At 45.3% G+C, this 18771-nt stretch overlaps 1 protein-coding gene and 1 long non-coding RNA gene across 2 annotated transcripts in view; one reads left to right on the forward strand and one right to left on the reverse strand.

Moving 5' to 3' along the window:
- Lima1 (LIM domain and actin binding 1) overlaps positions 1 to 7137 on the reverse strand; it is a 90344-nt gene extending 83207 nt beyond the window's left edge. Inside the window, exon 1 of the mRNA XM_021183417.1 lies at positions 7014 to 7137. The gene's annotated coding sequence lies outside the window, so the exon portion shown is untranslated. The remainder of the gene's footprint in view (positions 1 to 7013) is intronic.
- A 114-nt stretch (positions 7138 to 7251) lies between these two features.
- Positions 7252 to 10049, forward strand: LOC110311100. Its single transcript, XR_002379911.2, has 2 exons — positions 7252 to 7424; positions 9961 to 10049. It is a non-coding gene; the product is annotated as an uncharacterized LOC110311100 (long non-coding RNA).
- Positions 10050 to 18771: the final 8722 nt, after the last annotated feature.

The raw sequence follows: 18771 nt of genomic DNA on the forward strand, positions 1-18771 counted from the left end.
TGTCCTGGAACTCACTTTGTAGACCAGGCTGGCCTCGAACTCAGAAATCCACCTGCCTCTGCCTCCCGAGTGCTGGGATTAAAGGCGTGAGCCACCACGCCCGGCTTTTCCCCCACGATCTTAACACTCTAAATAAATGAAAGAAGCAAAAAAAAACCTTAACTGTGAGGACCAAACAAAAAAAGGAGACATGGATTGACCAAAAGGCAAGTCACTGAAAAAAAAAAAAAAGTAGATGGAGATGAGTGTGTGACAAATGCTTGGTGACTAAAAATTAAGGAAAGACAAGTAGGCCAGGGTGATACAATCTGTAATCCCAGCCGCGGAGGCTGCTTTGCTCACGGCCAGCAGAGCCTACGGTTTTTGACGACTAGGTTTCAGAATAAAGCGAATAAATACAAACAGATTGAGTCAATTGCATTCAAGCACTTATTAAATTAGCAAAACTTAGAAAGTAATATTCAATCAACGTTACTGACCTCGCAAACGCCAGGCACTCACACCGCTGGGGGTGAGAAAGTCCTGTTGAGTCCCTGTCTTGACTTCCTTCATCGATGGACAGTGCTGTGGAAGTGTAAGCTGAATAAACCCTTTCCTCCCCGACATGACTTTGGTCATGGTGTCTCACTGCAGCAATAGCCATCTTAGCTGAGACAAGGCCTGAATGGAACGCACATTCACCACCTGAACTGACTCTCCAGCCCCTTCTTACTTATTATTCTGAGGCTCAGTAAGTTGTCCAGGCTAGCCTTGGATGCATTTTGTAGCTCAGGATGGCCATGAACTTGCCATCCACCTGCCTCAGTGTCGAGCAGAGTTAGGAATACAAATCTTCACCACCAATCCTTGCTTGACCCGGGGCAGTAAACACCCACTAAGCCGATGGTACAGGCTCACTACTGCGGTCTCAGCACTTGGGAGGTAGAAGCAGGAGAATCAGGAGTTCAAGGCCAGCCTGGGCTGTATGATAACCAGTCTCAACATTAAAAAAAAATGATTATGATTAATAGTATTGTTATTACTGCTAAGTTGTAGCAAGGAAGACAGTGACAGGGTATTAGACTTTGAAGAATATATGGGTCAAGAGTTTGCAGGGCATCCCTAGCATCCTCTCATAGAACGTTATGGAAGGAGGTGTCACCGACTCCTGCTCTGTTTCCCTCCTAGACAGTATAGATGCTAACGATGGGGTGAGCCTGAGCCAGCGATGTACTGTTACTACAAAACTATCTTTGCTTATGCTAAACTTACAGTCCACATGATTTTATTTTCTACACTGGAGCATGTGAAGAATACAAAGGCAAGATTCTTACTATAATCCAAGAGGTTGATCTACACAGCTGGAGAGGTCATTTAGAAAGACTCTGTGTATTTTTAAGATTTATTTATTATTGTATCTAAATACACCGTGGCTGTCTTTAGACACTCCAGAAGAGGGAGTCAGATCTCATTACGGACGGTTGTGAACCACCATGTGGTTGTTGGGATTTGAACTCAGGACCTCTGGAAGAGCAGTCGGTGCTCTTAACTGCTGAGCCATCTCTCCGGCCCCGACTCTGCACGTTTTAAAATGAGTTCTCTTTATTCACTCAAGTTCTGGAATAATCTTTCTGAATTGACTGTGTTCTAAACCTAGAAGGCACAGGCCTGAAGCTGAGGTAACCATCAGGAAGCACCGAGCTGAGCCCTCATAGGTGCTTCCAAGGTCGTGGGATTTTCAACTTGGGAGAAAGTGTGTCACCAGTCCCATATTACAAGAGACAAAAAGGCTGCAAAATAAGTGTTTTGGGTTTTTTGTTTTTTTGGGTTTTTTTTTTTTTTTGTCTTTGTTTTTGTTTTTTCAAGACAGGGTTCCTCTATGTAGCCCTGGCCTGGCCTAGAACTCATTCTGTAGACCAGGCTGGCCTTGAACTCACTGAGATCTGCCTGCCTCTGCCTCTCGAGTGCTGGGATTAAAGGCGTGCGCCACCACCACTCAGGTAAGTGGCATGATCTTACTTATATAATCACCAGATGAACAACTCATACCTTTTAAAAAGTTGTGTGTGCACGTGAGTCAGATGCTGTGCGGCTGGAGTTACCCAGTGTGGAGAACAGAACAGCTCCTCAAAATGTTTTAAAGTGGTGGGAAGTCATGGCACACATTAGTGGTTGCACTCTTGTTGGGTGAGACCCCCTACTTTGAATGAAAAAAAGTTTTCATTCAGTCACCAAATACTTTGAGTCTGGATTGATGCTCAGTGGTAAAGAACCCTTAAGCTCTTCCTTCCAGAGGCCCCAAGCTCCATTCCCAGTACCCACATCAGGCAGCCTGAAACAGCCTATAAATCTAGATCTGGGGAGATCTGATGCTTTTGGCCTCTTTGGGCACCCATATTCCCATGCGTAACTGCCCCACCCCAAATGTACACACAGTCAAAGATAAAAATAAATCTTAAAAATGTTTTTTGCCTCCCAGACCTTTTACATCCAGCCACAGAACAAACACATTGGGATGATCCCTTTAAAGGTACCATTTACCAAAAAACCTCAACCTCGATAATAAAGCAGAAACTACATAAAGCCACTAATTTGTTACTAGAAGCCTCAAGAGCCTGTGTTAAGTGACTTAGCTGCACCTTGAGGTTACTGTGCACAGTCTGCAGTGGAGTGTTTTACCTTCCTATAGAAAGCACAGTTAAAGACCCCAGCAATTGTCCAGAGGTTAGTCTCTTTTTTTTTTTTTTGGTTTTTCAAGACAGGGTTTCTCTGTATATCCCTGGCTGTCCTGGAACTCACTTTGTAGACCAGGCTGGCCTCAAACTCAGAAATCCGCCTGCCTCTGCCTCCCAAGTGCTGGGATTAAAGGCCTGCACCATCACGCCCGGCGGTTAGTCTCTTCTTGCATAAATTAGGTTAGGGACAAAGCCAAGCATTTTCTACCTGTAGAATGAGCACTCTTCCATTGAAACGAAAGTCACCTATCCTGCGGTAACATGGAATGAAGAAAGCTTGGAAACTGGAACCCAGCTTGATGCCGCAGGAGGTAAAGGTTCCTGGCATCAAGCATGGCAACCTACTCAATTCTCAGGACCCACACTGTGGAGGACGGGCTGATGATTCCCGTAAGTTGTCCTCTGATAGCCACAGGCATGCCATGGCGTGCATTTGCACATATATACACACACACATACACACACGATCTCTCACACACACATACACATACTCACACATATACACACGCACACTCACATATATACACATGCATACACACACCCTCACATACACACTCACATACGCATACAGACATACATACACATATACACACATACAAACACACACATACACTCATATACACACACTCACACACACACATACTCACATATACTCACATACATATACACACACACTCACATACATACACAGAGAAGCTCACATACACATACATACTTACACACACATACAACACACACATTCATACACACACAAAATAAATCTAATTTAAAACTAAAACAAGGGGACATTTCCTCCCCAATATGCAGTAAAATAGTCATTTATAGCAAAGATGTCTAGTGATCTCCCACACCTGATATTTCTCTCTATGTGTGTGTGTGTCTGACAAGCCTTTGGCATAGATTTTAAAGTTAACTATACCTGATTACAGTTGATTGGTGGAACCCTCAGAAAAATTAAAATTATATTTAAAACATTCTAATAAAAATTTGTAGATATTCAAAATACATAATAAATGCAAAACAAACCTGATGCCTTTACAAAACTTTCTACAAAAGTGTTTCTCCAGAAAACACTTTCCAGGGCACAAAGGAGACAGGCCAAGCAACATCTAAGAAATATGCTCATTAAGCCTAACCACTCACACCAGTAAGGCAGCTACCACACTCACTATTAACTCAAAGCCTTTATCTTAAAAGGTAAGACAGGGGGCTGGAGAGATGGCTCAGCGGCTAAGAGCACTGACTGCTTTTCTGAAGGTCCTGAGTTCAAATCCCAGCAACCACATGGTAGCACACAACCATCCGAAATGAGATCTGCCCTCTTCTGGTGTGTCTAAAAGATAGCTACAGTGTACTTACATATACTAAATAAATAAATCTTTAAAAACAAAAAAGGCAAGACAAATCCTATAAGAGTGACCAAATCATGTCGATCCGTTGTGTATTAGGGCCTTGCTAAACACTTAAGCAGTCGGGAACGTTGGTGCACACCTACATTGTGTGGTCTTCTGGAGGATGCTCGCAAGAGGGGTGGGACTTCAAGTCTAGCCTCCGCTACATAGCAATCTGAAGCTAGCCTGAGCTCCATGGGACATAATCCCTGCAAAACCCAAAACCTCAACAAAACGCCTATGGTCAAAAGAAGAGTTTTCAATGGCGACCACTTGTCTCAGATCACCAGATCATCAAACTCCCCAAAGAATCCTCCCAGGCTCAGAAGGCTCCCCCTAATTGGCCTAAGACAAAACATGCTTTATTCTCTGTGAGTGCGCGTGCGAGGATTAAACACAGCCTCTTGAACATATGCTAAACTCACTCTCCACCACGGAGCTACACCCAGAGTCAAAACAAATACATTCAAAACAAGGCATTTGAAGGGCACCTCCACAGCCAACAGTGTCTCCACTGTTAATAGAGTTATTTTCACTTCTGAGCCTTCTCTTCCTACAATTATTAGGTTGAAACTTGGCCCCACCTTTAACTAGAGTCGGGAACAAAGCCTGAATGTACCAAGTCAAACAAAGTTATACAATGAGGTCATTTTTACAAAATGGCACTGCTTTGCTCCCGTTGACGGCGGGCGGGCGGCGTACTGTCTCGGCCCAGTGACTCTACTTACAGATCAGGGACTGCCTGTTAACTCTGCTTCTGAGTCTAACACCTTAGCAGTGAGAACCGCTCCACCCACCGACTGAACTGCTGGAGAATTAAACAGGCTCTGATCCCATTCTCAAAAGACTGTAGAGTTGACTGACCAAAGACAAGGCAAGAAATTGGAGTGGTGTAAGTATACCGCAATGGGGTACTTCCCTAGCATGCGCATGCTCCAGGGGTTGATACCTCCATGTAACTTGGGAGGTTTTCTGAGGCCAAGTGGGGAGAGAGAGAGAGAAGAAATACCAAAACACTAACAGCAAATGATTTCACCAATACTATAGGTTGTATCTGTGGTGTTGCCTAACCATCTCACTGGGAGCTTTTGCAACTTTGAATCCACAAAAGAATGGGCATAAAAGTCACTGGAAAAAAAAAATGTTTTGTCCCCGCAAGAATTCCTAACATAATTTAGTACCATGTTACATTATTGAATCCATGCACATATATGTGCATGCAGACCTTTAAAAAGAGGTAAGCTTTTTCAGGCTGGGAAGATGGCTCATCAGGGAAAAGGTGCTTGCCACGAAGCCTGACATTGTGAGTTCAAACCCTGGAACCCGCAGGGATTCCAGGAAGAATCCTAGAAGAAAAGAACAGACCCCACAGTTCTCGTCTGACCTACGTACAATGCACATACCATGGCGCATGCGCGTACACACACACACACACACACACACACACACACACTATAAATGTAAAAAAGTGAAAGAAAGAAAGAAAGAAAGAAAGAAAGAAAGAAAGAAAGAACAAACTTCTCTGGGCTGGCAAAATGGCTCAGAAGATGAAAACCTTTGTTGCACAAGTCTGAGGACCAGGGTTTGATCCTCAAATCCTAAGGTAGAGAGAACCAACTCCTATAAGCTGCCCTCTGACCTCCACATGCCTACCATAGCACGCTGGCTGGTACTCAAGCACACACATCACACAAATGGTAATTTTTAATATATATTAATATATATAATAAATAATAAATATATAATATAGTCATATATTTATATATTTATTTATATAAATATATAATAAATATATATATATTGAAGGACAGGGACAGTAGAGCACACCTTTAATCCTAACATTCAAGATGCAGAGGCAGCCAAATTTCGGGCAGCCAAAGCTAGATAGCCAGCTCAAGGCTAGTCAGGGATTCTCTAAAGAAGCAGAAAGAGGAAGAGAAGAAGAAAAAGGAGGGAGAAGAGGAGAAGGAGGAAAAGACAAGGACTGGGGGGGGGGGGCAGAGGGAGGAGGTGAGGAGTTGTTCTTTCCTGCTAACTCTACAGCTTTTTGAAGGCTGTCTAAACATGATCACACTTGGTCGTCTCGTCCATAGACTAACTGGAATAGGTATTTTCATTTATTTCCAGTAACTATGTAGATACAAAGTAGCCCACTCACCCACTTCGTGCCAAGGATGATCTGCCCTCCAAAGGTCACCGTCTTAAAAACATAACCTCACAGTCTTCGCCTAACTTGTAAAGTCAACAGAACCATTTGGATTAGGCAGATTTTTGAAAGCTGGAATTAGTTGCAAGACAATAGCAGATCGGTATCTCTCACCAGGATCAGCTAAACTCATTGTTGTGAGCACCAATAAGGAGGCTAGGACGGGTGCCAGATGGTTCGCTCCTAGCACCCACGACTTCAAGCTCTAGTGTGTGTGGCCAGGGGTGTACAGTTACCTAATATTAACACCTACGGATGTGAGTGAGCAGTGGATCCCAGCTCAAGTACACCATAGCGATTTGGGAAGGACACAGCAAGTAGGAACTGTTCGGAAGGATGTAAAGTCTTAACCAGAGTTCATCTGGAGGAATGGACGGGAGAAAAATTGGAAAAGGAACGGCCGCGTGGAAGAAGGAAAGAGTGGCAGGATTACCTCCCTAAGAGGGTGTTTTAACTTTTGATGAAATGCCACTTTCCCTCCATCCCGTGCGAGACCAGGGGCCCAGGCAGCGAAGTCTCAGTCCCTTGGACTTCCCAGAAGGGAGGGCGGAGCATGGGAGGCTCCTCCAACGTGGACCCCAAGGGGCGAGCCTCCTGCTCCTGCTACCCACCGCCTCAAAATACGCGGGGAGAGTGCGGGGCGCAGCCAGGATCTCCGCGCGCATGCAGGCTGCGGAGGGTGAGGCGAGAGGAAGCGCTTACCTGACTAGAAAGCCGTCGGGGCTCGGCGCTGCACGGCCACGGTCCTGCGCTCTGTCTGCCCAGCGCACCTGTCGCAACTGGGCTGCAGCACCTTCAGCTCCGCGGCCCCGCCCCGGCCCCGCTCAGAGCCCCGCCCCCTGCCGCGGAGGCGCGCACGTCCCCCGCCTCCCGCACGGCCTTGGAGCGAACGTGCTCGCTCCGGGCGGCGTGTTCAACTCGTGACCTGAGCGTCGCCCTAGTAGCGGTGGTGCTGCAGGAGGCGTGGCTCCTGTGTCAGCCTCCAACTTGGTCGTGTCCCCTTTCTGGCTCACCCTATCTCCTCTCTGACTAGAGATTGCAGCAGTTTGATCTGAGACTCACCCAGAAATCTGGTCTAAGTGCAACTTCAGGGAAGTTCCTGGTGCTGTCGGGGTAAGTTCTGTGGAAGGGTATTTTACGAGAGGCCATGCCCTGTACTGCAAAGAGCTGCCAAAGAGGCCTGGCTCAGACTACATTGGATCACTTCACCTCAGTGGACCTGAGTTTCCTCAGGAAAGGATAGGATTAGATAAGAGTCGGTGGTGTCCAAGTTCTCCAAGGTTTTGGTTGGTTGGGTTTTTTTTTTGTTGTTTTTTTTTTTGTTTTGTTTTGTTTTGCAACAACGGGTAGTTTTCCTTCATTTTCTTTTGAGACAGAGGAGGGTCATCAGATATAGCTGAGATTAGCCTGGAACTCACAGTGTAGCTGAAGTGATCTTTGAGCTGTTGGCTCACAAAAAACTGCCCGTAACTCCAGCCCCTGGGGAACCTGACACCATTTTCTGGCCTCCGTGAGGAACTGCACACACATTACACACTCACACATATATACATACTAATAAGATTAAATATAAGTCTTTTTTTAAAAGAGGCTCTAAGAGAAGGGTAGTAGCACACACCCTAGAGTGGGCTTGCACTTCTCAACAGTGTCTGCAGGACCTGTGTCTGTTTCTGCACTAGGAATGTGAGGGTCTGAATAGATCCTGAGGAGACATAGCATGTGGCCATCCAGCCCTCAGATGGATGAGGGCTGCACCCTCTTGCTCCACCACCATTTCTCTCCGCACAAAGCCTTTTGATAGTAACCTTTCCTGAGGTCTAGTGACATACCAAATGAAAGGAATTCTGAGGCTTTTCATGTGAGTGTTGATAAGTATCATAAGGGCCAGTGGTAGAAAGATTTGTTCAACTCCTAAAGCAGTCACTGACAAAGGGCACAGGACATGTGGCCTTTATCCTGGCAACTGAGGTAGGATGGTTGCCTTGAGTCCCTGGGTGTCCAGTGTCACAGAGTGAGAATAACCCAAAAAGAACAAAACAAGAAACCTACAAAAAGCTGTTGATGAACAAGTTTTAAGGAATTGAGCCATTCACCAAGGACAGAATATCATTCAAAAATCTAACCTAGACTGATTTCTGGATAAATGTACTAAAGAAGAAAAACTTCAGACAAATTAACTTTATTCAAAGATTAAAGGGTTTGTGGGTTTTTTTTTTTTTTGTAAACGGGAAATCAGCAAACTTCTCTAACAGCTTGGGAAATGAGCTTCATAAGCCGAACAAGGAAGTAATGATAGTGGCTTTGCTTTATTTGATACGGTCACATGGCAGCTCCCTAGTTATATAACCAATTGACTGGTTGGCTATCTGTGAATGGCTGTCTCGATTCAGAATTAATCAGTTAGAAGGACTTTCTGGTACAAAAATAACCGTAGGCTAATGGCCTGCTTATTTTGTGTTAACACCATTAAACATGAATAAGCCAAGGCCTGAGAATTGGTTACCACCCACAATGGGCCCTCCTACCCTTGATCACTAATTGAGAAAATGCCTTACAGCTGGATCTCATGGAGGCATTTCCTCAAGGGAGGCTCCTTTCTCTGTGATAACTCCAGCCTGTGTCAAGTTGACACACAGAACCAGCCACATGAGAATGTTAAAAAGGATGTGTTACCAATATGGGACCGTACTTCAACAAACTCACTCTGTTGTATACGGAATCCCCTCAATAGAAAACACAGGACCAAGCCAATAAGGAGTCCATTCTCCACAACAACAGCAACAGCAACAACAACAACAATGTGTAGCCTGTGTTGGGGTTTTGGCTCTAAATCTTGTTTCAGCCGCTTAGCTACAAGACCACTAACTCAACTCCCAAAGGATCTTTTTGAAAGTATAGGTGGTGGTAGAACACCACAGGGGGCTTGTGCTTGCAAGTGCTAATGATAAGCTATCAGGATTTCCTTTTAAAGATTTACTTATTTATTTTATGTATATGAGTACAATTATAGCTGTCTTAAGACACAGGAGAAGAGGGCATCGGATCCCATTACAGATGGTTGTGAGCCACCATGTGGTTGCTGGGAATTGAACTCAGGACCTCTGGAAGAGCAGTCAGTGCTCTTAACTGCTGAGCCATCTCTCCAGCCCCCAACCATCAGGATTTTATGAGTCAGTTTTTTAGTAAAACCATTCTTAAGAATCAAATTTTGGGCCAGCAAGATACTGAGCTGGTAAAAGTGCTTGCAGTGCAAGCTTGGGTGCCATCCTTGGGAGCCTCTGTGGACACACAGGAATAACTGCTACAAGTCATGTTGTGACCTCTGCGTGTGTGCCAAGGCATTTCTGTACTGGTATACACATACACACACACACACCACGTACAGGACTTTATTGTTTTTAAAACATTTCCTAGACCAATAGCCAGCAAAATATATTTTTTTGTAAAAAATCCAACTACTAACAGGTTGTAGTGATGAATTCCTGTAATCTCAGCACTCAGGAGGCAGAAGCAGGCCTGAGTTCCGAGCCAGCCTGGGCTACATAGTTCCAGACCAGCCTGGGCTACACAGGGAGGCAGTGTCCCAAACAAACAAAATAGTCAACTAGGAAATATTGTAGAATTGTCTAACACCTTGTTTCTGTAACAGTTATTCATCTCTCGCTACAAAAGTGACCGCAGACCACACAGAGAGAATGGACATGGCTGTGATCCAATAAAGCTTTATTTATTTGCGGACAAGGTCTCGTGACTTCCCCTGTAGCCGGCGATGACTTTGGCCTTCTGAGCTCCCTGTTTCCACAGGGGCTGGGAATATAGGTATGGCTCCAGCCCGTTGTTGTGGTTTGTGCAGTCCTGGGGATCAAACTCAGGGTTTTGTGTGTATTTGCAAGCACTCTACCAGCTGAGCTACACCCTCAGCTTCAGGCTTAATTTGTGGAAGCAAGCAGCATCTAGGGGAGACAATGTTAATGAAGCAGATCGGAGTGGAAGGGCAGCTAGAGCAGCCATTGCGGTAAGAAGCACAAGAAACTGGGCTGCTGTGGGTAAGCTCCCGTATGCTTCTGCACAGTGCTGTTGTCACTGACAAATGCGTAAGTTCTAATGTTCTCTCTTTTTTTTTTTTTTTTTTTTTTTTTTTTTTTTTTTTTTTTTTTTTTTTAGTTTTTCGAGACAGGGTTTCTCTGTGTAGCCCTGGCTGTCCTGGAACTCACTCTGTAGACCAGGCTGGCCTCGAACTCAGAAATCCGCCTGCCTCTGCCTCCCAAGTGCTGAGATTAAAGGCGTGCGCCACCACGCCCGGCCTAATGTTCTTTCTATCTTACTGTGTAAGCTAAATGAAGATGCCCGCCAGTGCCCAGATCTGAACTCTATTCTCTTGGAGGAGAAGCACTCATCTTCCTAGCCTACTCATATAATAATCACTTATTCATAGACTAAACATCATTGGAAAAAGTATTATTAAAACATGTTGTTGTTGGCTTGGGTTTTCCAAGACAGGTTTCTTCTCTGTGTAGCCCTGGCTATAGACCAGGCTGGTCTTGAACTCAGAGTTCCAGCTGCCTTTGTTTCCCAGGTGCTGGAATTAAAGTTAGCCCGGCCTCGGACTGCTGTGTTTTGTATTGTTTTCGACAGGTGTGATGACACATGTCTTCAGCCCCTGCGTCCTGGAGACAGATGCAGCTGGCTCTCTGAACTGGAGGCCAACCTGGTCTACATAGTGAGTGCCAAGCCAGCTGAGGCTTCATGGTGAGACTGTGTCTCAAACAAACAAACAAATTCCAAGTTTGTAGCTAGCAAGTTGACTCAGTGGAAAAGGCGTTAGCTGCCAAGTCTGATGCCTTGGGGTTGAACCCTGGAACCACGTGGTGGAGGATCAAGTCCTGAAAGTTATCTTCTGATTTCCATACACTTGCTGTGGCACGCCTGCTCACGTGGACATGCCTATGTCTGTGCCCACAACAAAACAAAACAAAAACCAAAGAAGCATGGATGAACGTGGGTGCGGTTTACTGTTATTTCTCTGGTACTCAAGAGATCAGGATCTCCTATAAGCTAGGCAGACACTCTACCACTGAACCACATCCCTAGAATGTGATATTTGGAAAGATTATGAGAGTTCAATATTATATTACAAGAGTCAACTCACAACTTTTCGGTCAGTGTAAACTAGACAGAAATGCTGACATTATCATAGGCCTTTATCGGCTAGCAAAAGGGGCAATAGAGGTGGCTGCCCACGTTCACAAGGGCCACAGGATCAAACATGTCTGTTTCCACAGTGCGGCCTTAGCCTTTTCTGGCTGCCCCACGAAGGTAATACAGACTTGTTCTTGATTCCTGTCATAACTTAAAGGGAAACTTCCATACACTGTCTGGAGCCCTTGGTGCTCGGCAGATGGAGGAAGACCCCTCAGATTCCTTGTGCCCGGAGCCCACTCAGGTGGCACCAACCTTGACATCCAGATGGGAAGGGACACCTGTAAGGTCTGTGTCATAAATCTGAAAGTAACCTGGGAGGAGCTGCTGGTGGTGGCTAGTGCCACTGCTGCCATTGAAAACCCTGCTGCTGACAGCACTGCCTCCCCCAGGAGTGCCAGCTACTGCTGGACCCACGTCAGTTGCTGACTGTTCCACTCCTGGGACCTTTACTAACCTAATCCAAGCAGCCTTCCAGGAGCTACAGCTTCTGGTGCTAGCTGGTCTAGGGCTCTTCACAGAGTTGTCAGCCTGCCTACCTTCTCTCCTCCATGCTGTGTGGACACACTGCTGTCCCCCACAACAGCCCCAGGTCAGTGGATCTGATGGTAAACTGTAACCCAAGAAGTTCTGCACATAGCAGACATGTGACCCCATCTCCTGTGAGCACCCATGGGAAGACATGCCTGCTCTCCATTTCCATGGAGATCCTGAAGAGACTGAGAAGGAAGAGGAGCCCACTGATGGAAAGGCTATGGCCAAGGAGTTTCAGGGACTGGAGAGATGGCTCAGTTGTTAAGGGCACTGACTGCTTTTCTAGAGGTCCTGAATTCAATTCCCAATAGTGGAATTAGTCCCAAGGTTAGTACTTTTAGTGACGAAAGGTTAATACGTGAGTCACACATGTTCATCTGATCCCAGCCATCTGTAATGGGACTGATCTCCTCTTCTGGTGTGTCTGAAGATAGTGACAGTGTACTCACATGCATAAAAAAAATTTTTTTTAAAAAATCCCAAAGAATGAAAATATATATATTGGAGTTTCAGGGCAAATAGACCACAGCAGCTCCTAAGGTCACTGCTGCTCAGCCAGAGGTGTCAGACAAGTTCAAAGGAATGTAGCTGCGCTCTGTGCTTACCTACAAGTTCCTGAGTGAAGACTGGAGTTCCTGACCAGCCTCTGAGGGCTATCTGCAGCTCCCGCTATATACTGCTATACTATATACTGTATACTGTATACTGCTCAGGCCACTATACTTGGTTGGAACAACATGGTCATAAACTGGTTTGCAGTCACTTAAGCAAAATGGAGAGGAGGAAGAGGATGAAAACGAACAGTCTTTGAAAACTGAAAAGCATATGGCTTCAATAGTGAATATCCAAGCCAGGCATAGTAGCACAAGCCAGTAATCCCAACACCCAGGAGACGGGAGGAGGAGAATTATAGGGCACTTTTGGCTACCTCATGAGTTTAACGCAACCCGGGGCTGCAAGAGACTCTGCCTCAATGAAACAACCAAACCAAACCAAATAATTGAAATTTAGTATAAGTATTTGGAAAGTGAACTTAATTATATGTTTTAATTAATGATGCTTGTATAATAACTACTAATACTGGAGTGGCTGTGTAACAGCACCCCCCCCCAGGCTGGCACACAACTTACACCATATTAGTGATGCCATTTTGACCTTAAAACCAGAACATAAGGCCTAACAGCACCAAAATGGGAGCAGAGACCTAAAAACCCTGGTTCATAGTTCCAGGATTCAGGGAAGTCTCTAAATGTACTAACCTTGCTTTGGGACTTCTGTAGTTTTGCTTCTCACTAACTATTGATGCTAACCAAAGTATGTCAACCAGGATCTGGGTTTTGCGCAATAAAAGACAAAGAACTGTAAGAATTGGGGCTGCTCAGTGTAGGAAAGTTCCCCAAGCAATGGCTGTCTGGCAATAAAGACTCTCTCATCAGTTTTACGAGTGTCCATGTATCTCTCTGGTGGGCTTACAGCTACAATCTTTAGAGAAAGTTTTCCTAAGCCAGAAACGAAGACACAGGTCTCAAATTCCAGCGCTTGAGCCAGGGATGGGGGAGGGGTTGGGGGGGTTGTTGCAAATGTCTTTGATCTCAGTTCTCAGGAAGTAAAGGCAGGTGGATTTCTAAGTTTTAGGGCCAGCCTGCTCTACAGAGTGAGTTCCAGGACAGCCCAAGCTACATAGAGAAAGCTTGTCTCAAAAGGAAGGAAGGAAGGGAAGGAAGGCAGGCAGGCAGGCAGGCAAGCAAGCCAGATAGTTCTTAGGAGGCAGAGGCAGGAAGGGAAGATTACAAGTTCGAGGTCATCTGGGATAACCAGTGAGAACTTGTGCCCAAAGAAGCTGGTTGTGGTGATTTTCGCCTTAGTGGGAATCCTAGAATTGAGAAGACAAGAGGTAGATGGGTCTCTATGACTTTGATGCCAACCTGGTCTACAGATGAAGTCCAGGCCAACAACTAGGTAGGGATACCCTGTTTCAAACAGACAGAAAGGCTGTACGAGTTAGTGGGAGCTGTAACTTGAACACAGAGGATGAGCCTGTAATTTGAGCACTTGGGAGAGGGAAGAGAAGGATCAGAGGAGTGAGGCCATCTTCTACTACAGTGGTTCTCAACCTGTGAGTCATGAACCAGTGAGGGGGTGGGGGGTGGGGGGCAATGACCCTACTATAGGGGTTGCCTAACACTACATTACGATTCTAAACAGTAGCAGAACTGTTATGAAGTAGCAACAAAAATAATTTTATGGGTGGGGTCACCACAGCATGGTGAAGAGCTGTACTAAAGGGTCACAGCATTTAGGAAGGTTGAGAACTGTTGTTTTCATACATAGGCTTCCATTCTTCCACACCTACTTTAATAAGGGTTCCTAAATGCTTCAGCCTTCCTTCTAGTCCACTACCCACCAGAGATAGTGGAAAAGAAAGGTTAATAGAAAGTGGGGGTTGTGGACCTGCTTAGAAGTAGTTCTCTGGGGCGATTCCCATCTTGGTTGTCAGCAGTCCAGTCTTCTAACAAAACACCAACATGAATCAGCAGCTGCAGTCCAGTCCACTCGGCAGCCACCACTCACGAATCAGCAAGGGCTGTTTGATCCAGAAGAAAACCACAAGGCTCTGCCGAGCTACCCCGAGCCTGCAGAAGTGGCAAGAAAGTGGCCAAGACATTACAAGAAGTACTGCATCGAGTTACTCTCTATGAAGTCATGGCAAGCAAAGATCAGCAAATCAATGCAAGGCGAATCAATACTTGCATGTCATCAGTGGAGACTATGGGGCAGAGCAAGGCTAAGCAATGCCAGAGCCACCTTCCACTGTCTGCAGGGTCATAGGTACATTCTTTCTAACATCCCAAGTCCTCTCACGTGTCTGCTTCAGCAAAGCATCCTTTCACCTGTCTGCCCCAGAAAAACATCATATGACATAACCGAGTTTCCAAAGAAACCAGAAGTATCCACTACAACAGGGAGTTTGAGGCCAGCCTAGGAAACAGGAGACCCTGGTCATACAACACAAGTGTAGTCTAATAAGCATTTGCTAGCCAAGAAAAACATTACAGTTATCTATAGTGCCTGACATTGCCTTCCTTGGGGGGGGGGGTGGCTAATACTAGGACCTGTCCCGGTAAGTGGCTGATCTCCTGGCCTGGAACTGAGCAAGGTGGTCATTGAGAAGTTCACCAGGAAACCACTGTCATCATGAAAGAAAGCCAGAGAGGGGAGATGATGTATCACCTAGGGCTCGAGGAAATTGAACATAGCTTGAAGGCACTGCTCATCAAGATCCACGTGTGCAAGATGGCCCCATGCAGGGTCACTGCAGTGACCCAGTTCCCTGTTTGCCCTGCAGGGTTAAAAAAAAAAAAAAAGAAAGAAACGGTCGTGCTGTGATTTCTGCACCATTAGGACTGGTCATGGGATCAGACCACATTATCACCATTGACCCGCATGCCTATCAGATCCAGGGAGCCATTGTTACATCCTCTAATGACTTCTACAAGAGCCTGCTGTCCCACAGTAAATTCAGGGGAGCATTCCTGAGTGGAGGAACTGTAACATCCTTCCCTGGGTGCAGGGAAACCAAAATGGTCACCTCAAGTGTAAACATCTTGACTGTGGAATTTGCTTTGATGGATGAAGAAAAAGAAAAGGAAACGAAGTGACCCCCGTGTCATCATGATGGCTGATACAGCTCGCACGTGTGTATCACGTGCTGTCCACTGTGCCACCAGTTAATGCTGTCCTCATAGGACCTTCTCCTGCCAGCTATTTCTAGGATACTTCGTTGCTGCCTTCATCACAACACTCCTAGAAGAGAGCAAAATAAAATTCTGTCCCAAGATAGAAGCGACTAGAGGTTCAGTGACCATGGCTGAGGCCATCTGAAGAACACACAGTGAAGAATCTGTGTCCAGTCTGTTCCCGTGCCTCTCTTGTCCACAGTGGGGAGGCCTCTTCCAAGTTCTCTCTGTTCGTGTTTGTCTGCCGCTTTAGCACTGGGACTCGGCGCTGCTCGGATCATCATGAGTAAAAGCATCTAGTCTCTCTGTGTATGCCGAGATTTCTTGTCTACAGCACAACAATTTCTTTCCAGTTTTTTTTGCAGGAAAGTAGTGGTCACTGGTCCTTAAGTAAACTGTGTTAGACAATACTTTGTCTTCCTCTTCTTTTTTTATTTATTTATTTTTTTCTCTGTATAGTGTAGCCTTTTAAGTCCTGGGACGCACTCTGTAGATCAGGCTGGTCTCAAACTCAGATATTCACCTGCTTCTGTCTCCCAGGTTCTGGGATGAAAGATGTGCACCACTATACCTGGCTGTTTTTATCTTCTGAGGTGATTTTTGTTGTGGTGGCCGTGGCGGGCGGGACGGGGTGTGCATTGAGATAAGTTCTCACGGTGAAGCTCTGGCTGCCCTGGAACTCACTGTCTAGACCAAGCTGACCTCAAACTCACAAAGATCTGCCTGCTTCTGGCTCCCAAGCACTAGGATGTTGATGTTGTTGTTGTTGTTGTTTGAGGTGACAATTCTCAAAGTATACAGTCCAAGTATGGACATCCATCGTTGCCAGAGGCAGCTTCAAGTGAAAGTCTTCTGTTTAAACACATAGTGAAAATGTCTGTGAGCATATGGGTGAAGCCCTAGGTAGCCCTTTACTTGAGCATGAACCTTACAAATTTCATAATACTGTCCAGTATGTGGTTCAGATTGTAGAGTTTCTGGATCAACCCCCTCACAAGCCAGACAACCCCCAACCGAATCAGATATGGTGATGCACCCCTGTTTCATAGCACTTGGGAGGTAGAGGTTCCAGGTCTGGGCTAGAAAAGGGAGTTGGTTCTCACCATCTACCACCTAGACCATGGAGAGTGAAGTCAAGACATCAGACTTGGCCATGTCTTTACCACTGAGCAATGCCTCTGACCTTGGGTATTCTATTTTTTTTTTTTAATCAACTTTTATTGAGCCTAAGATTGTCACTGGTAACATTTGTTATTTTCTGTAGACTTTAGACATAGGAAAGACAATGCAATATTGTATCATCCTTACACTACATGCCTTAGTCAGGGCTTATCAAGACCAAGAAGCAAGTTGGGGAGGAAAGGGTTTATCACCAAACGAATTCAGGACTGGAACTCCAGCAGGTCACGAAGCAGGAGCTGATGCAGAGGCCATGGAGGGATGTTCCTTACTAGCTTGCTTCCCCTGGCTTGCTCAGCTTGCTTGCTTATAGAACCCAGGACTACCAGGACGGGGATGGACCCCCCACAACAGGCCCTCTCACCCTTGATCACTAATGAATAAAATGCCCCACAGCTGGATCTCATGGAGGCATTTCCTTAAGGGAGGCTCTTTTCTCTTTGATAATTCCAGCTTGTATCAAGTTGACACACAAAACCAGGCAGCACACTACACTTACCTGAAATTCCAAAATTGTGTTCAGTGAGTATTGTGATTTAGAAAGCATTTCAAACTGCAGCCAGTACTCTGATATGTCCTTGCCCTCTATGCTCTTGGAGTACACTCAATAAGCTTATTTTCCCAACTCTGGTCTCAAGGGTGGACTCATTCTCTCCTGCCAATCTTGTTCCTGCTGCCTAAGATGGACGCTGGCTATGCAGCCTAGCATGCATGGAATAGGAAACGAAGACAGAAAGACCAGAATGAAAGTCTGTGTCTAGCAAGTCTGGTTTATAGAAAACAAGGAAGTTGGGGGGGGGGCACATTTCAGATGTGGTCACTGAGCCCCTTGTCACACAGGTGCTTGCCCCTGCCCATCTAGAGGAAAATCTCCTTGGGAAGTTCCTCATATTCTGTCTTCTTGCACATTTTTAGCTATATTCTTTTTTTAAAAAAAGATTTATTTATTTATTTATTTATTTATTTATTTATTTATTATATGTATAAATACATTGTAGCTATCTTTAGACACACCAGAAGAGGGCATCAGATCTCATGATAGATGGTTGTGAGCCAGCATGTGGTTCCTGGGCATTGAACCTCTGGAAGAGCAGTCAGTGCTCTTACTCACTGAGCCACCTCTCCAGCCTTTTACTGTCATGCTGTAGGTTCCCACTAGTGACTCTGTGAATCCCTTGTGATAGCTGTCTGCAGTCTCAGCAACAGAGAGCTTGCCTAGCATGTATGAGGCTTTGGTGGTTTGTTTGCCTTGTTTTTTGATACAATGTTTCTCTATGTATCCCTGGCAGCTCTGGAACTCACTCTGTAGACCAGGCGGGCTTCAGACTCACAGACATCCACCTGCCTCTACCTCCTGAGTGCTGGGATTAAAGCACTGCACTTGAGTGGGGGCTTTGGGTTTGATAATCAGCACTGCAAGAAGACAAAAGTATCCGAGGTGATGTCAGAATTACAACGAATTTTATTAGCTTTTATTTGTTTTTAAAGTGTAACATAAAAACAAAAAAACTAGGCCTTTAGTTAGGCCCAGGCTTGAAAATGTGACCTTTGTGACTCAATGCTCCAAGGCATGCTAATCATAAAACAGATAGCAACATTCCTTCACCTACCCTGCTTCCTGGGTTCAGGGAGAGTTTGTTCACTGACCATTGCTGGAAACCACTATGCAAATGTGCTATTGTTAGAGGCTCATAGAAACTGTCTTGAGAAATAACCGCACAATTACCAGGCATTTTTCCTTGTGACTCTGTGACTTCCACTCCCTTGTGACTCTTTTTTTTTTTTTTTTTTTTTTTTTTTTTTTTTTTTTT

Source organism: Mus caroli, chromosome 15, assembly GCF_900094665.2.
Source record: "Mus caroli chromosome 15, CAROLI_EIJ_v1.1, whole genome shotgun sequence".
Lineage (NCBI taxonomy): Eukaryota > Metazoa > Chordata > Mammalia > Rodentia > Muridae > Mus > Mus caroli.